The sequence below is a fragment of the Hylaeus anthracinus genome, unplaced genomic scaffold, assembly GCF_026225885.1.
Source record: "Hylaeus anthracinus isolate JK02 unplaced genomic scaffold, UHH_iyHylAnth1.0_haploid 12001, whole genome shotgun sequence".
Classification (NCBI taxonomy): domain Eukaryota; kingdom Metazoa; phylum Arthropoda; class Insecta; order Hymenoptera; family Colletidae; genus Hylaeus; species Hylaeus anthracinus.
The window spans coordinates 9,671,392-9,689,727 of record NW_026534348.1 but is presented as its reverse complement, the minus strand read 5'-3'; the positions used below and the strand labels follow the sequence as shown (position 1 = coordinate 9,689,727).

The 18,336-nt window shown below is 40.1% G+C and overlaps 1 protein-coding gene across 2 annotated transcripts in view; it reads right to left on the bottom strand.

Annotated features, from left to right (window-relative positions):
• The window catches only part of LOC128891357 (heterogeneous nuclear ribonucleoprotein L), a 207,434-nt gene that overhangs the window by 158,353 nt on the left and 30,745 nt on the right, over window positions 1-18,336 (bottom strand). The window lies entirely within an intron of this gene.

The following is an 18,336-nucleotide window of genomic DNA, read 5'->3' as shown; positions in this document are numbered from 1 at the left end:
TAGCTGGTGCCGCGTTTCGAATAGCTCGCACTGCCTTGCCCGTACAAGGACCAGGAAAAGAGAGTAGTGACGTTCGAGCGTTTGCTATGTACACGACCGAGAAAGTGGTTCATACCGTGATGAATGTTGTGATACGTAGAGCACAGATCCACCAGCAGGAAATTGCTTCGTTGACGAGGGTTCCATGAATGTGTATGAATTGAACTGGTGATTTTATGCATTTATGATACAAACGAATATGACAAATATGTATGCTAATCTTAACCGAAAAGTGTACGCACCCATACAATGAGAAACGTTAATATTATTATATGTATCAATCGGAGATATTCTACATATATGATAAAATATATTTTGAATGCATCACATGTATTCTTTTGCATGTTTCTATATTAATTCGTATTAATGACTAGAGTACTTTTTATATTTCTCTTGACTGAAGTCTGTTCAATTTATCGCAGACAATGCACGCTAGATTTTTCAAACGTCATCGCAAAAAAACAAGTCTAGAGGACTCGATTCAGAACGCCATCGTTGTTGGATAACGTAGAGTGAACGGAAACAGATATGTCAATAACAATATTGCGACAGAATATTGCAGATTTTTCGGACAGGTTTATCTGTTTCGATCGCGGAAATATTTTTGAAGGTAAAACATAGATTCGATCTTATATTTCGCATTAAGTAAGATGCGTAAAAACCAAAAGTTACCGGGTGACTGAACTTTTCCTAGTTCATGAAAATAGTGCAATAGTGCAATACATGATACAAAAAAACTTGACGTTACAGTTAAAAAAAAAAAAAAAAAAAAAAATCGGAGCTGCCCTTCAAATGTAACAAATGCTTTCACCAGGAAAAAATTTACACTCAGCTGAATGACTTCCTCGAAATCATGCGAGTTTTGTGTATAACAATCCCTCATACATAATTTACGAGCGATTTAAGGTGAGCATGTCAGGTGCCTCTCCTGCATAATTTTCTGTTGAATTAGAGTTCTATTCGGTACGTGTTTCTTGAAAATTACATCATATGGCAGCACTTGATATTATTAACATACTTCTATATAAATTTACAATATACTTTAACCCATTCACTGCCAGGCAAATTAAAAGCGTTTTGCCTTGGTCCCTAAGATTTAATACAGATGTGTAATCAAGGTTATTATTTTTACAATAAAAAGTGATATTAAATTTGTTGTTTTAAAAAGAAAATTTACTAACTTTACTACTTTAACAGTAAACTTTACGACTAAATAACTTTGATAACTAAAAAGATAAGTAACTTTAGTACTTCAACTTTAACTACCACTTAAAAATTTACTACTTTATTTTTATCCTTTGAGATATTTGGCAGTGAATGGCTTAAATAAAAATCATACTGTTTTTGATAAACAGAAATGCAAATTCAAATGGCTTAGTACTTTATGTCAAGTACTTCAAGTCCAAAAAAATCATGAAAATAGTATCGGAACCGGCCAGAAAAAAAAAGTAGCCCACAAATTACTTGGCTACTTCCAGCGATGAACGCGAAGCGATCAAAATTCCCTGCAACTAAATCCCGTATCAAATCCCTGCCTGACAGTAGCTAAGACACTCATCCCACTTAACTCCTACCTTCTCAACCTAATGTTTTGAAGTTCCCCCATTGTCGTTCGGCCCCAAACACGAATTCTACAATCGTCGTCGCACCCAAACGCGCTCCATACGTCTCTCGAGCCTCGAATCTCGCGAATGTGTCATTTGCGTGCGATTACGCGCGTTCATGCGCACGCATAGCGCGGTAATGTGGCCAGCTGAGACTCGTGGGTCCCCTCCAGAAGCCCGCTGTGATATATGATTTCGGTCAGTGCTGTCACAACACGAACGTCTCCTAAATTTCAAACGATTATAGATCTTCCTAAAGGCATGGATGGTAACGGGAAGGGTTCCCCGGAACGTTCAGGAATCCCACCCATTATACGTCGCGAACTTTCGTCTCGCTATGCGTAAAAATCAATATTTATGACATGTGTCAACTGCCCCCCTCCCGGCGCAGATGGGCGGTCTATTTTGGTGGCGGGTTCTTCGATTCCGCGTTCGCCTCTGCCGGGTGTCGACCTCTCGAAATCGAGTTTTGACGAGTACAAATGCACCCCGACGTGTCGAGGGAGAAAAAGGCCAGCACCCCCCCCCTCTCTCTCTCTCTCTCTCTCTCCTCTCCTGACTAATCGATAGACAGTCTCTGGAAAGCCCCTGGGAAGCGTGAAAGCGAGTTTATGGACATAAATCAACCAGTGTCCGGGTTCGGGACGAGAACGCTCTTCATCTCGAGAAGTAAACCATCCGAGTACAAATGATTGCCTTCTTTGGACGGAAATTGGCGGGACGACGTTCGAGCTGGGGTACATTGTCGACCAAAAGTTCGAAATTTATTAGATGGATTAGGTGGAAGGATTTCGTCGAAATGCGGAGCAATTCGAAAGGTTTAACCAGGATGGAGATGGTGTTAGTAACGACAATTATTGTTATCGGTAATTACACTGCGGGTGTCTATTATGTGCCATGCGCTCGTCTCGTTCAGGTATCGCGTATCGTATATCCGGTGTAGTAAAGTAACTCGCGTAAGTATGCACTGAAATAGAATCACCGCGTCGTTATCTACGAAAGTCTGTCGTTGATTAGTATAATTCCGGTCGCGGGTGTTAGACGCAGGAAAACGTATTCTCGCACAGCTGAGCCCGGAACCCGATCACCAAGTTGACTCCGCCGATATCCATAAGAACGACAACTGATATTGTACAAGAAGCAACGTTCGTCTCAACTTTATTCTTGTTCCAATATATTTATCTATGCGTATATGTAATCCAAAACCTTATGGTAATCATACGTGTTTTTGTGTTAAATTTGAATCAGAGTCATTACAATCGTCGCATTCCGATTCGAAATTGTTTCTAATTATATAATAAATATAGATAGAGTGCGCTTTAATGCTTTAAACGAAGATAAGATCCCGAAAAAGTTCGGACGTAACAGAATCGGTGAGAATCTGAGAAAGTGCACCATAAGCTCCATTTTACGGATGAAGCGAGCCCAAATAAAAGGTTCGAATCGGTCCGGTGGACCAAACTTTTCGAATCCGAGGATGTATCGGTGGTAAAAAGTTAGGATTCGCCTCGACGACGGAAAAACCACGCCGCTGGCGATCAATCAGAATTTCGAGGAAATTTCAAGAGTGTCCGAGCTCCTCCTTCAACGCGATGAAAGAGGAAAGCCGCGCACGCTTGTGTAACTCGACGATTTACGACGATCCGGCTCGTTTCTGGCGATTCACGGTAAAAAGGGTGCACCCACGTAGGTGGCCAGCTCCGTTCCACCACCCATTCGCCTCGAGGTGTAGCAGAAGACAGTGGTAGAGAAAGGAGTGCGAATGGGGTGGTAGGGAAAAGGGCGGGTTTTATCGATTATCGACTGGGGCCGGAAAAAGAGCACAGCTTGATGGATTCAAACACGGCCTACTACTTTTCCCGACTACTTCAACCACACCCTGCCTCGGTCACTGTAGAGAGTCGTTAAAATGGAACGGTATCGGGTAGAGACGTGGAGGGGGATGAGGGGAATTTCCGGGCTTCCTGTAACTCGAGGGAACGAATCGTAACGCGACGCTCGACCATTCTTGCGGCCCTGGAATTTGTCGCTTCGGATTTACAGCGGTAGCTTTCCAGACGAAAAATCGGGTTTGTCGGCACTACCCTGAACTCAGGGATAAGTCGTGAATTCTATTTTACAGGTGGTATACTTAGGGGCGTTGTGAATAATCCATTTGGATCTTGGAGCTGGGATATTCACACTTCGAACAACCTATGGGTAATGTTCTCTTCGGGACAATGGTAGGGTAACGAGGGATGTTTTATGGAACGTAACTGTAGCAGGTATATAGGATTCTAGAACGAAGACAATGAAAAGTTAATGTAGTACATAAGTAGAATTTAATTTAATAAAGTAGAAAAGAAATTGTTAGATTTTTCATTGAAATCTATCGCAAAAATGAATCTCGTGAAAAAAGAAATGCTGTTTCTTCCGGTGCTTAAGCTAATAATAATGACGAGAAATATTATTTTTGACCTTGTTATACTTTTCTTTTAAGAAGTGCAGACATTCTCGTAATATATCCTTCCAGTCTTTGATCTTTTAAGTAACTTTCGTTCTCGTCATCAACGCGCTTATATCATATGCACATATAGATTGTCGCAAAACAAGCGTCAGCCAATTATAATACTTTCGCAGCACGCATCGCGCGTGCACGTAATTCGCATGCAAACGCGAGGAAGCGCAGCGTTTGCTCGTCAGATGGCTGGCGATTAAGATAGATCACCATCGGGAGGCTCCGCCCACGCGACGCATAGATCTAAACCACGAAGACCACCGTGGTATCGGGACCGTTTCTCGGTTGGACCGTCACAATCGTTGTGACACACCGCCAGAATGACGAGCTTCCTCGTCTTCGTCGCTCCGCGTCTAGGTTAGGAAGATAATTAGGGAAGCCAGACATTATTTTAGAACCGCGCCGCTGTCCCATCGTAACTCGAAACATCGCGATAAATTGCCGGAGCGATGAGATAAACGAGAGACTCTCGAAATAATGAAAACCGGGAACGAGCAAGCTTTCTGCCGCGAGCAAATTTATTACACGCGATAATGAATTCTCTCGCGAGCGTCTGGTCCTTTGCATCGTCTTGTTTTTTCCCTACCAAGATTTGTTTATTCACCCTCGAGCGTCGTGGACCACTGGAGAACATTACGAATAAGCACCGTGAGCTGAGATATTGACTACCCTTTAATTAAATTCGAGAGTATTGGGCAGGGTATTTACCGGGTAATAATTTGAAAAAAGAATGGTGTTTATTTGGGGGGATTAAAGAGTGGATGTAAATTGGAAGTTTGGTATATTTATACGTTTACTTGTAATGAAGGGCGACTCGTAAATATGGAGTTCACTCTCTGTCCTTTTGTACGTTCGACGCTCGACTCGAGTCAAATGTAAACACAGAATAGAAACCTCGACTGGATAACTGCAATGTTTGGGTCCCGATTTTCTTCCACTTATTCGGACTTTACTGTAATTCAATTTATATCTGTGCTACAGTCTACATGAACGTTATACTGAACGCATTTTTTCGGAAATAATTCGGCGATTTCAGATAACAATACCAGTAATTAACGAGGTAAATTCTTTGTAAAACATCTAGATTATTATTCATTTTCAGATATCCCACCTCCAATTACTATTAGTTGAAGATGTATTAGGACAAAACTATATAAAACACCATATTACCTTCAGATAGCTAAACTGGTCAACCACCCCAGTGTATTTCCCTTTATACTTACAAGTCCTTCCGCGATAAACTTGTCTACTTCTTCACAAATATCCAGGAACGGCCAAATAATTTTTCTCCGACGGTGTTACGAACGGGCGAGCGCCGATGCCCTTTCATATTTTACATTTATCTCCAGATCGCGGAAAAACTGCTACATAACCGTCCGACCTAATATTTTTCCGCCAGACTTTTCCTGTTCGTTGATTCCCGTGGTCTCTGCGGGGGATCACGTTAACTCGCCAGAATTTACGGTCGAATTACTCGCGCTTAATTACACCGGGACGCGCGATTAAGCGACAAATTCGTCTCGCTTCGCGTCTTCGCGCGATAAGATTCAATTACGATCAGTCACGCGAACCACGCCGCCTGGAATCCCGTGTACGAGCGTGTACGAGCGTGCCGGAGTGTGTATGCGAGCGTCACGGCAGGGAACAGGGTCGTTCGCGATTGCCAATCGCGGACAGATGAACCTCGTCTCGGGATTCGATCGAGGCGCGCGCGCCGGATCAGAATTAAACGATGAATTATTCCCATCGGTCGCAATTGATGCGCTCGAGCGGAGTGATTGGCCGCGAAACAGCGGGACGCGTTCGTCGGCCCTCGAATATAATAATCGAGCAGCCACGCGCCACGAAATCGATCCGCAAAGTACGGTTAGTAACGTTCCTGTACATCTGTACATAACAGGAGCTTCTCTCACCCTTTCGATTTGGATATTTTTTTCAGGTATCTCTACAGTGCTCTCGAATGTAACAATCGAATGGACACGAGCCACAAAATCGGTTCATCATAGGCCGCGACAGAAACTTTCACCCTTTCGAGGTGACTATGTTTTTCAAGTATTCGAACAGTGGACGCTGTACAGAGCGAGTACAAAGCTACTGGGTGAATTGCTTCGTGAACGATAAGGAATTACAATTTAATGCATTTGTTTAATTAATATTTCGTTTTGCGTAAATGCATATAGCTTTCGGTTTTGTAATCCTTTGGATCCTTTGTATACGAAGCCTTAAGGAGCCTTATGAAGCACTTAAAGGTCTTAAACCCTTTGGAGCTGAATATTCTTTATGTGCCTTAAATTATTCAGGGCTCGATAAATGTAATCGAACAAAACAGTAACGATATTAATGTTACTTTTTTAAACTATTGCCTTGTTCCAAGTGTAACAGAAATAGTAAATATCGAAAGAGCAATATACCTCATTACAACCTCAACAATTATTTCTGATGAACTGCCACGCTATTAATCGTTAACCATAAAGTACAATTGGAAATCAATAATTCATATTATGTCAAGCATAATCCCGCCTGATCGTTCATTCATCCAAATATGTGCTTCGTAATAATGATCGTGGATTATATTTTGCCCAATACCGGACCGGTTAACTTCCCCCTCTGCGTAATTTCCGATTTCTGGTAGACTCGAGATTGCATAGCGAAATGAAGCTTCGCGAAATATTATAAATCTTCCTACGTAGAGATAACATCGTCCCGAAAGGCGATTCACTTACGGAAGTTAAAGTACGCGAGGGTAGCACGGTTCCGCTCAGAAATCCTTTGTGCTGAAAATCGACTGTACGCTCGATCGCAATGTAATGGGCCGCTCGGTTTTGTGGAAGATCGAGTGCGTTCTCGTGGACTTTGAAAGAATCGAACTTTCGAGGACAGACTTCGGGAGCACTTTAGGAATGTTCGAGGCAAATAAAAAGAAGAGGAGGCTTCCGATGTTAGGCTCTACTGCTTCCTTTATCTCCACTTGTTTTCCACTTATAAACTTCTTTCTACGGGTCGATTCTTTCATCCAGCGAACTTTGAACGCGAGCCTTGTCCGTATTTCAGAAAGAACCGGATGACACGAATTCGATCGCGATTATTTGGGACGAATATTCCCCGAAAGTCCCCTTTCGGTAACCCACGAGCAGCGTTCCGGTATTATGTCCTGGAGATAGTTCGATAACTTGCGTTATTTTTTATTTTTGAAAGATTATTATGGGCTTTTTTTAATATTTAGAAGTATTTAACATGTCACACGTGTAATATATTCCACGTTAAATTGAATTGATTTCATTACTATAAAATTACTTCGAATTAATTAATTCTATTATTATAATGAATATTATTCTAATATTAACACGTTATCTATTATACATCATATGATATTAATTATCCGTTATACGTTACACGTAAAATTGAATTTCATTTAACTTAATCGAGTCACTCTAATTTAATTCAAATCTTGAGTTCCATAAATTCGCGCTGTTTTGAAATACCAACAAAAATGACCAACCATTAATTAGACAAAAATCATAGACAGTAACCGTCCCACTAAATAACTTCATCTACCAAATGAAACCTCAACGTACCTACATAAAATTCATATTTAAACATAAATTAGATCTTCCGATTTCACTCCGGATTCCGCGACCGCGAATGGAAAGTTGCGCAAACATCGACCAGAACACCAAAGACGATCGTTGCGGTTAAACGCGAGCCGAGTAGATTCGTAACGGTACGTAGTCGGATTCAGTGAGTTCTTGATCGAGTCCAAGCAACTTTGGAAACGGCCATTGAAACGGCGCGATACGGTTACACGCACCGCGGTAACTGGATACCCGGCTCGTACTTTTCTATTTAAATTGTGGAAAACGTTCCCTGACAAACTTCCTTGCACTCTCCACGCTCACCCGTCAAACACCGACAATTGGTCGCGATTATAATGGAAAGAAGGAACAACGAGGGAACTTTAAACTACGCGAGACTCGCGTACGAAGTTTGCATTGGCGAAGAATGAGCTAACCAAACGGAAGTGTCTTTAATTCAGGGGCTGAAGTTTCTTTGTTCGTATCAGCGCTTTTTATCGTCGAAGTTTGCGGTACACGGTGGAACTGCGGTTTGGGTATACGCGATGAATTATTTTGTGACCTATCGAGGGCGCGGGGTCTTTGCAAATGCAACAGGAGAGCCGAATTCCTTCCTGATAATCGAGGGCTAAAAGGCCTCGGCTAAGAGATCTTAACCCTTTCCAATTTTAATTTTTTTTTGCTCGTACTAACGTAATTTAATTTTTAGGGTTAACTTTGACTAAAATTAGTATGGAAAAAATAAAAAAATTTCTAATAGTCCACCTTTCACGAGCTCAGAACCCACCACGTTCCCCTAAATACGCAAACCGTCCACCAGGAGATATGAAAAATGCATCCGTGCTCGACGAAGCAAGATTTTGCACGATCTCAAAACGGAACCCCCAATGTAAAATGCATTAATAGTCACCATACTGAATACAGAAAAGCCTAGGATCTTCTGCCAAGAAGCAGCCAAAAACATTGACCCGAACCAGGGCTTCTTAAAATTCAAAGGAAAGGCTCTCAATTTCAATGTCAACTCCACCCGTCGAACAAGCTCGTCCGTATCAAAAGTCTTTGATCGTTTACAACGCAAACTGCAGTTAAAATCGCAGAAAGAAGGAAAAATCGCCGAGGATACTGTGATATCTCAACGGATCCACTTTCGACGCTGTCCAAAGACTGAAACGGGAGTCTTCAGAGGAAGGAACGTAAGCAAAAAAAAAAAACGGTTTAATCGCTTCTCTTTCGTCCCACAAGGAGGAAATTACTCTTTTTCTACGCGGGTCAGATTTTATCCGCGGGGATGAAACAATGCTGAGTTATAAGCTGAAAAGAGTGTTCGTTCTCCTATGGGGAGCTGAGAAAATATCGAGCCTCGAACGGCCGGAGAGCTTTAAGAGCGAGCGCAAATGTAACTCGATCCAACAACAATGCGAAGACCGCATCGCAATATCCGCAGAAATTTTTAACGTCCATGAAATACCAGCGAGAGTAAGGGAACGTACTGTTTAATCTGCCATGGGTGGGTTCCAACCATTTTCCCGTTGTGCGTAAATAGAAATTCCAGCGGAACGCTTACGCGTTGGGATTCGCTGGAAAAATTTCCATCGGCGTGTGCGTTGTCCGCAAGAGAACGATCCGTTGTTCGAATTTTATTCGGCGGAATCCATCATTCATTCAAAGTGCGATTGATTTCGACGTAACGACTATTGAGACCAGCGCGAGACTCATCAATATTGTTTTGCGGGAGACAAAAGGCGTTGTTGTTGCAACGATACACTAAAACGGTCTTCTCGATTAAACGCGTGGAAAATGGGTGGTTTTTGGACATTTTTGGAAGAGAAAGCACCAGTTGGATCCTCAAATTTAACAGGCGATTTCGTTAATCAGTCAGGAAGGTTCTTGTATTTTTATGGAAAGGAAAGCAATATATAGGCTAGATCATTTTTTTGATAAGGAAGTCTGTATATAGATACATTTGAGCCGTTCATTGCACGAATCGATTAACTCCACTTTTTGAAAAATCTTAAATGTAAGTGTCAAAGCACTTGGTATGGTCGTAACTCTTTATATTTATAATAACTTTCCTGAAAAGAAAAAAACTTGTTTCAACACTTATTCGAATTTATATTATAAAGAGAATTTTAAAAAACAATGTACATTATTTCATTGGATTTCTCAACTTTTTGTTTTATGGAGTTAATCGATTTGTGCAATGTTTCGTTTATCAAGTATATCACAATAATTCATCCCAATATTCCATGGAGGAAGTGATGAACCTGAAGTATCCAAATAAAATATACCTAACAAAACAAATATCTATATTTAATAGTCGTTTATACCATTTGCCATGCCATTTTTACTATACCATTAAAATCAAATTACTTTACAATTTAAAATCAAATATAACGACGTCGACTGACGCAGCTTCTATAACTGTATAATAACCATGTTCTTTGCATTAAATTGACAAGTGGGAGGGACGATCGCTTAGCAATGAATGAAGACGATAGCTTCAAGAAACAGACAGTAATGATAGGTAGTGGAGATAAAGTATTTAACTGGGGCTGCTCCTTATTGGATTGGTTACCTCGATCATTGCATGACTCCCGACACTTACCCTCTTTTCAGGCAATTATCGAGGTTCTACCGTATCCACCAACACTACCGTTTCCTTTCTGTTATACACGAGGTAAATTGTTACATATTCTACGAATGGATATCATCCGTTACTTCTACCTGAAATGACAAATAATTCGAGGCTGAACAAGAGATTACAGGAAAACTGAATATACATACGAGTCAATGATGTAATATGTAGATACGCTGAGACTGAATAAATATGCAAGTCGATGATGATGTATGTATAATGTATTTTAAATTTATTATGATTTGGTAACAGAAGCAGAATAATGCAGTCATTATACGATAAATCAAATGGTTTCAATGCGGCGAGGTATGTATGTTATTAGTATAAATCAAATCTTCGATAGAGGATAACAAGCACAGTTGTTACCGTCATGTAAGAATTAAACCAGTTACCAATCAACGATTAATTCTTCATCTTCATTATCGCGTCAAATATTATTTTGACTCGACTTCATCCAACTGATTTTATTAAGTTAATAATCCCGATGCTGCCAATAAATTTGTTAATAGAAGACGAAGTTTAAACGAATACCGTTAATAGGTAGAAGCCTCTTACGAAGTATACCGAGTTATGCCTAAGTGATTAAAAAGGAAATGCTACAGAAACAAGTTGGATGAAGTCAAGGTGAGCTTAATGTTTTTTAAGAAAACATATTCTCACCTTTATGGAGCGACGGTCAATTTTACAACGCATTTAACAACTTGTGTCACGCAAGGTGGTTCGAGATCGAAAGTACATAACGAAACGACCCTCGAGCAAACCTTGGATTACTTTTGCACCTGTACGCGGTATCGAACGGCTTTTCGTGATGGGGCGTTGAACTCGCCTTGGCCCTGGTAAACTCGATCCAAATTTCAAGCTATTCTTTATCTGAATAATTTATTCTCAAAACAAAAAGACGATTGTTCAAGAAAGGAAAAATACGGATGGATCAAGAAAAATTGAGATACTTTATCTCGTGGAATGAAAAATGTAACTTTTCCCATTTGTTGAAATATGAAATTGACCTTGACTCCTTCGTGCCACCTCAATTTTCTCCGAGCAAAAAATTTTCCAATTTTCCACGTACCGCAGTTTCTACCTCCGAGTCGAGTATTAGAACGTGCATCGAAGGATTCCGCCAACGAAAACTCCGCTGCCTCGTATTCTTTCACGCGATTCCCTGATCGTTACTCGAAGGCAAAGACGGGGCCAAAATTTTATTCGAATAGCAAATGGCAAATAGAAACACCGTACAGCACTTTATACGTAACCTGCATTCCGTTCGATAGCTATTCCGTCGGAAGTTGACGATCATTTTTTGTTTTGTTTTTTAATCAAATACGATATTTCGATAGGAATAATAATATAAGAAAATATTATTTATTTAGGATAACGGTTCGCAGCCTTTTTCCAAAGTGGATAAAAATTCTAAGATTGGGGAAGGATTTAATAATTCGTATTTTTGTTCATAATTTCGGTTTCAGAAATAACAGAATATACGTTCTAAACTGAATTATGGTCAACTGTACAATCCAATAATGAATAAAATACTATAGTGTCCGAATATTAATACCGTACAAATAAATATGAAAAGTCTATGCATAGAACGAAAGAAACAGACCAGACTATGCAAATTAAACTGAGTGATGTAAGAAACTTTTGACATCAAAGCAGCAGCACGCGTTCTTTAGCATCTCCGAACAATTGGTCATATGACGTCCAGACGTCGAAACATATGTTGCTACTTTGATATTACAAGTTTCTTTCATACTCCAACTTAATTTACATTTACATAACTCGAACTTTTCCTTTCATTTTGTATGTCGACTTTTTATTATTATTTCCACGTATCAATTTCTAAAAAAATCTGGTTGAAGAAAAAGTGATTTTATCATCTCCAAAATGAATTTTCTTTTACTCAATATCCCAAAGAACTAAAACAAACTTCTCCATTTATTACTGCATTTCTTTTTTATACTTTATCCTCCGTTCGAAATTTCTGCTTAAACGACAATTTCACTCGCATCTCACCTGAAAACTTCGTTTCGAGACGCCGACTGGGATCCGTCGCGAATGTCAGCGGCATTTCCCATCGGGGCCAAGCTAAAGCAGGAAACAACGTCAACGTTTACTCGTATGCTCCACGGGTCTGTCCTCGGAAGTCCAGGACACGCGTTAGTTAGGAATCGGCAGCGAATGCATAAGAAATGCCAATCTGGGAGACATCCTTTCTCTCACGGGAGACGCTGCAAGTAGGTCGCGGGCATTAAATACGTCAGGGCTGTTATACAGTATACGAAAACCACATGGAACGTTCCTGCCACCACTTACGGGAATATAATTCTCGTGTCGCGTCACTCCGCGGCGAAGCCAAGCTTATTGCCGTGGATATGTCGCCGTTCCAGCCTGGAACTTCATTTCGTGCCGCAAATTACGCGCCGAAACGAGTCAACTGAACGCCGAGTTTAATGATTCGTTTAATATGCCTTAAACGCCACTTGATATCGCGAAATATACATTTTGAGCTCGACACTTAAGAAAACATATAGCGCCGTGGACACGGTCGCTAAATGAACTTTTAACATGCAAAATGATGATCGCTCGCGTTATTGCCTCGCAGCTGAAAACGTGAAATTATGCTTGGACGTTGTCATTATACAAAAGAAACTTTTAAAAGGATATATAGGGAAATAATGTTAGAACCGAGGAAATAGGAGTAATTGAGACTGTGGAGTATTTGGGATTTTCTTTTTGAGAATAGTTTGCAAATTCATGGTTTATTTTTAAGAATACTCTGATGATATTTTAGAATAGTAGTCGAAAACCTTGGACACTGGAGAAAGTTTAGGTGCTGAAGCTTCAAAGCTGTCCTAGTTGAGAGTTTTCAAGTTTGGGTTAGGTGTTATTTCAAAAAGAACTAAAATATAGTTAAAGAAGTAACTTGAGATACTTATTTTTAGCTTCATCTTTCAGAAAAGAAATTACTTCCTGGTTATTTGTAGGCCCACGAATGAATTAACTTGTACGCTAAATTCTTCAGTAAAAAAAAAAAGAATGTTTTTTTGGTTAGATGGACAGGACAAGTCTTAAAGCATAGAATCGAAAGAGCTCGACTAAAATGCTCGAATCAATCTACTCTCCAAGAAACTTTCATCTCGCCATAAATATAAATTACCATCATATTTTTAATATCTTCTAAGTGGTATCCTCGATATTTCCCGAATTAAAACAGCTAAATTTGTGATAATATCAAACTATAAAATCAACCAGCAAAGATTTCCTAGAATCATCTAACCTGTTGATCGAAAAGTGATCCCAGTCATCGTCAACTTTCTACTTCAGCGACTTCGATTAACGAGCAACGGAAAGATCCGAAATTACACGGCACGGTCGACTCGCCTCAAACAAACAAACATCAAACCAGACGAAAAAAGAGGAGATCCACGATCGACTCGCGGCATCGCACCAGTGCCATGATTTAAGCACTCTAAATAGAATTCGGAGTTGCAAATCGCTGCGAGCGCACGGTTAGCTTCCCTTCCCGTTTACCACTTCAACGCGACTATCTTCGACTAATGCATATTTAGTCGGGACCGTGCTGGAGGGATCGAGCCGCGGCCAATTAAAATATTTTCACTGGTTATAAGGTCTGTGTGAGGTATCGGTGACGCGCGAACGGCAAGCACACGTCGTATAAATTCGACGGAACGCCACCATTCTAAAATAACAGCCGGCAAGATGTAATATAGCTCGGTATTCGAAATAAAAGCACGCCACGTACAAGAAATACAGGAGGTGGGTTCGCATGGCGGCGAAGGTGTTAATCTTAATCCGGTGACTCTAACGGGGGCCTGCTGGATGAGTTATCGCTGGAATTAAAGCGCGCGAAAATTCATGGCTATGTACAGTTCCCGACCGAGCTCCTCGACCTGGCCGATGCACCCTATAAAATCACTTGGACTGCAACGCGGAGATGGGCGAAATTCCGCTTCGAGTAACGAATGACGAATTAAATCGAAGCTACGGTCATTCATTCGGGTTTAGTTAACAGTTTAACTGCGGATCTGTTGTGGAATTGTCTGCAACTTAGGAGGGCATTTTAGTACATTATTAGAAAGTTTATATCTGTGTTGGAATGAAAGTTTCTTGGAGTTAGTGGTTAATTTTATAGTTTGCAATGCTCTCTTTAAATAGTCATTTAATTCTAAAAAATATTAACGATACCAATTATAAAATCTTAAAAACGTGATGGTAGTTTAGTTATTTAGGTAGACTGATTTCTACAAACTGTTACTACTAGGTAGCAGGTAACTAGGTAACTAAGTATAATTAGATAATTAGCATCGCTATTAACACTTTATCTACATAGAGTCTATTCGTAAGATTTTTAATTTCAATGTTTACATACCGCAACCCATTAACTATGTTGTTGGTTATCTACTTACAATACTCAATTTGAGGAAGCAAATAAGGATTTAATACACCCTGTATGCACAGCATTTATCAGTTTCAGAGGTGAAAACTGTTTCGACTGTTTGGTTCTCTATCTGCAATTAAAATCAGTTCCCACGCGAGCGGAGAAATACCGTTCCACTACAGGAATACAAGAAACACGTTAAACAGTGCGCGTCAAGAGCCTAAGCAGATCTGCCTACTTCTCGCAAACAAGTTTCACGCATCCGTTGCGCTATACGAGTGAATTTATGCATCCGAGTAGATACGTTAATCATCGATCTCTGAAAGTTAAAATAACGTTAACGCGCATCCAGCCTCGGAAACGAGGTGTCTCCGAATACATAATTCGTCGGGTCTTTATTAATTCTCGAGGTCAGTGGGATAATCTCGAAAGTTTTACCACTCGTTTCTAGGACATCCTGCTCATCTAACCGTTACCATGGCGTAAAAGTCGGAGCACATTTGAACGTCGGGGTGCGTTCATACTCGACTCACGTGCAACAGGAGTCCGTGATCGATGATGTCGTCCTTTTGAGCGATGCCGAAAAGCTGGCGCGCCGACTTGCTCCGTGGGCGCGCGCCTTTGAAATTTGTCGCCATTCGTCAACCCAGCTCCAAATTATAATTTGAATTATGGAAGCGTATCGGTTCTATAATCGATGAAAGCATATCTGAGTTAGGAAACGTTTGATTTATCACGATGAAAATATATTTGAATTACAAAGTGATATTAGATTTAATTATGCATCCATAAAAATATACGTTCATCGAACTGAATAAAGAATAAAGCGTGGAATTAATATTTTTCTATTATATTTGAAATAAATTATTTTCAGGAAAGATGTAATTATTACAAGGAATAAATTATCTATCTATGTATATAATTTTCAGTTGAGCAGCTATTAATTAGAATTTTAATCGTTTTTATCACTGATTTTCATATTTTCTTCATTCATTCCACATTCATTCCTACGCGCTTTTGATTTTCCTTGGTACAATACGAGGCCATTACGTCGACTCGCCCGAGCAGCAAACAAAGTGAAGCGAATTGTAAGAAACTTGAGACGTACGTCGGTCTTTAGAATGCAATTTCCGGGAACTGATGCGGGCTAAGGCTGACGTTTATCGGCTCGCGACACGAGCTGCCGTTAAACCTAGTGAAAATTATTGGAATAATTTGCATATCGCGTTAAACTGAATGGAAGAAATCAAGAATCCTTGATAGGGGGTGCTCGTTGGACAAATATTGATAGGATATTGGAACCCAAACTGTGCTAATAATGTTGCCTTTCCGTTATTGATGTGCCCTCTGGGTATTAGGGGAAATTTTAATCAACCATCAAAACAAACGAACAGGTGCAAATCTGTTTCACGAAGAATCTTCGCAACAGTAATTCGTGGAATATAAATTAAAATTCAGAGACATATAACATTCCTGACTCAATCAAATTCACGTTTTTGTTTGTAAGTTTTAATCGTGTTACAGATTGATACAAAAATAAAATATAGTAAAAGAGACCGTCAGTAATAATTATGATGTACAATGAAAGGAGTAATCTTCCTTTATAATTCACACACCCGACAAAATGACAAGCGAACTTCACAATTAAATAATAAATTATACACAAATATAAAAATTTCTAGTTCCATTATACCCCTTCGTGCATTCGTAAAATGTTCATTTCCAGTGTACCTTTAATGAAAGGGAACCTGGTACACTGGATGACGTACAAGCCACAAGCATACGGTAAATTATGTAAAAAAAAAAAAAGAATTAACAAACAGTATTACTACGCTCGCGTTATTGCGCGACAGCAAGCCTCTACAAAGGATTTCATATTCCGAAGATAACGATGTCGTTAATTTAGCGAGACTAGATCGCTAAAATAAGACACTGCGGCGACGTCGTGTCCGAGGAAACGATTCCTCGCGCGATGTCGAGTAAAAGCCTTCTCGGTTAGGCGCTCTTTAATTAGTGCGTACGTCCCAGGGATAACGAAAGGAAAAACGAGGGAAAAAGCTATATAAGCATTGTGACCGGAGAGGTATGCGAGGACTCGCGAATGGACGGACCGCGAACAATGCCAGATCGCGCAAGAGCATCGAGCATTCGAGGGACAGAAACAGCGACAGAGCTCATCTATTATTGGCGCAAAACAGAAATAAAATGCGGTGCGACGGCCTGTGAAACCTGTATGGTGCTCGCGTTGCGCCAACAACTTTTGTCCCGTCTTTCGTGCTTTTCGACGATTCTTTTCCATCTTGCGATCGAATACGCGCACACATGTGCGTTTCTTTTCCTTACGTATCGATAATGCAATTGATATCGTACCTCTACCATCGACGGTATTCACGTGCGACACGTTATTATATATATATTTCGATAAAGGAAGTCCATTAGGGTTTATTGTGGCCATTTAACGCTATAAGTAAGGACGACGCATGGCTGTTAAATTAGATGTAGAAATCAATTATGTGCCTTTATGACGCAAACTTATCATTTATGTATAAAGAAAACCCACACGGCTTTTTATTTTCAAAGCATTCGCCACCACTTCCGATAACGTCGTGCCATCTCTTAGACGATTGCTGAATTCACAGACGAAAACAAAATGGCGAAATCGATGCGATATTCTTCTGCGCCACTTCGAATGTTTGGAAGTGTGTATCTACTGGACAGAGTGGACGTGGGAGGAATAGATGATGAAAATTAGAAGCTAGGTTATGAGGATATAATGAATGGGAGACAATATCTTAATCCCCAGTTCCTCGATGTTAACCCCCTTTCCAAATTTTTTGAAACAAAATAAACTGTACCTAATATTGTAACTCGTGACTAGGGAGCTTCCATTGTGAGCCTAATAATAGGTACTACAAAGTGGTTGATGCAACTATAAATAACTAATAAAAAAATGCCTGTACGGTGCCTCTATTATTCGAATGAAATTTTCCCCGTTTTTACCCCCAATAATGTTTGCAAACATTTATATTAGGGAAAATGCATCGGTGAATCATTCGATCCATACCGCAGAGATTACCCGAACAAAATTCGGTGTCTGGTCGTTTTGAAGCGTTAGCGTGTTTCAGTGCGTTGACTGCCGCGTCAGGGAGTTCATTAAAAGGCGACTGAAAAGTTTGCAGGCTCGTCAATATAAATGAAAAATGCTTAATCGAATAATGCTGATCGATCCTTCCAGCAATTTATTGTACGTTTTGTCCTTTGTTTGTGTTTCACGAGTCTCCGCCCACTTATTGTAAATTAAATTATATTCGAGAAGTACGTGTACAAATACGTCGAAAGTATTAATCAACCACAGATCAACCTTCTTTCTTACATGATTTTTTCTCTTTTACTTTTTAATATACCGACGTCCGTCTCATGCAAATCAGTCAGTTTTTTCTTCAAATCTTCGATCATGGTCAATTACAATATTTCTAAATTGTTAATACTTTCAGTTTCCATGAAATTGTCTCGGCCACAAGGTGAATACCGCTCATAAATATTCTCGATGCAGCGCAGCCTGCGTAAAGTATCCTCCTTTAGATCATTTT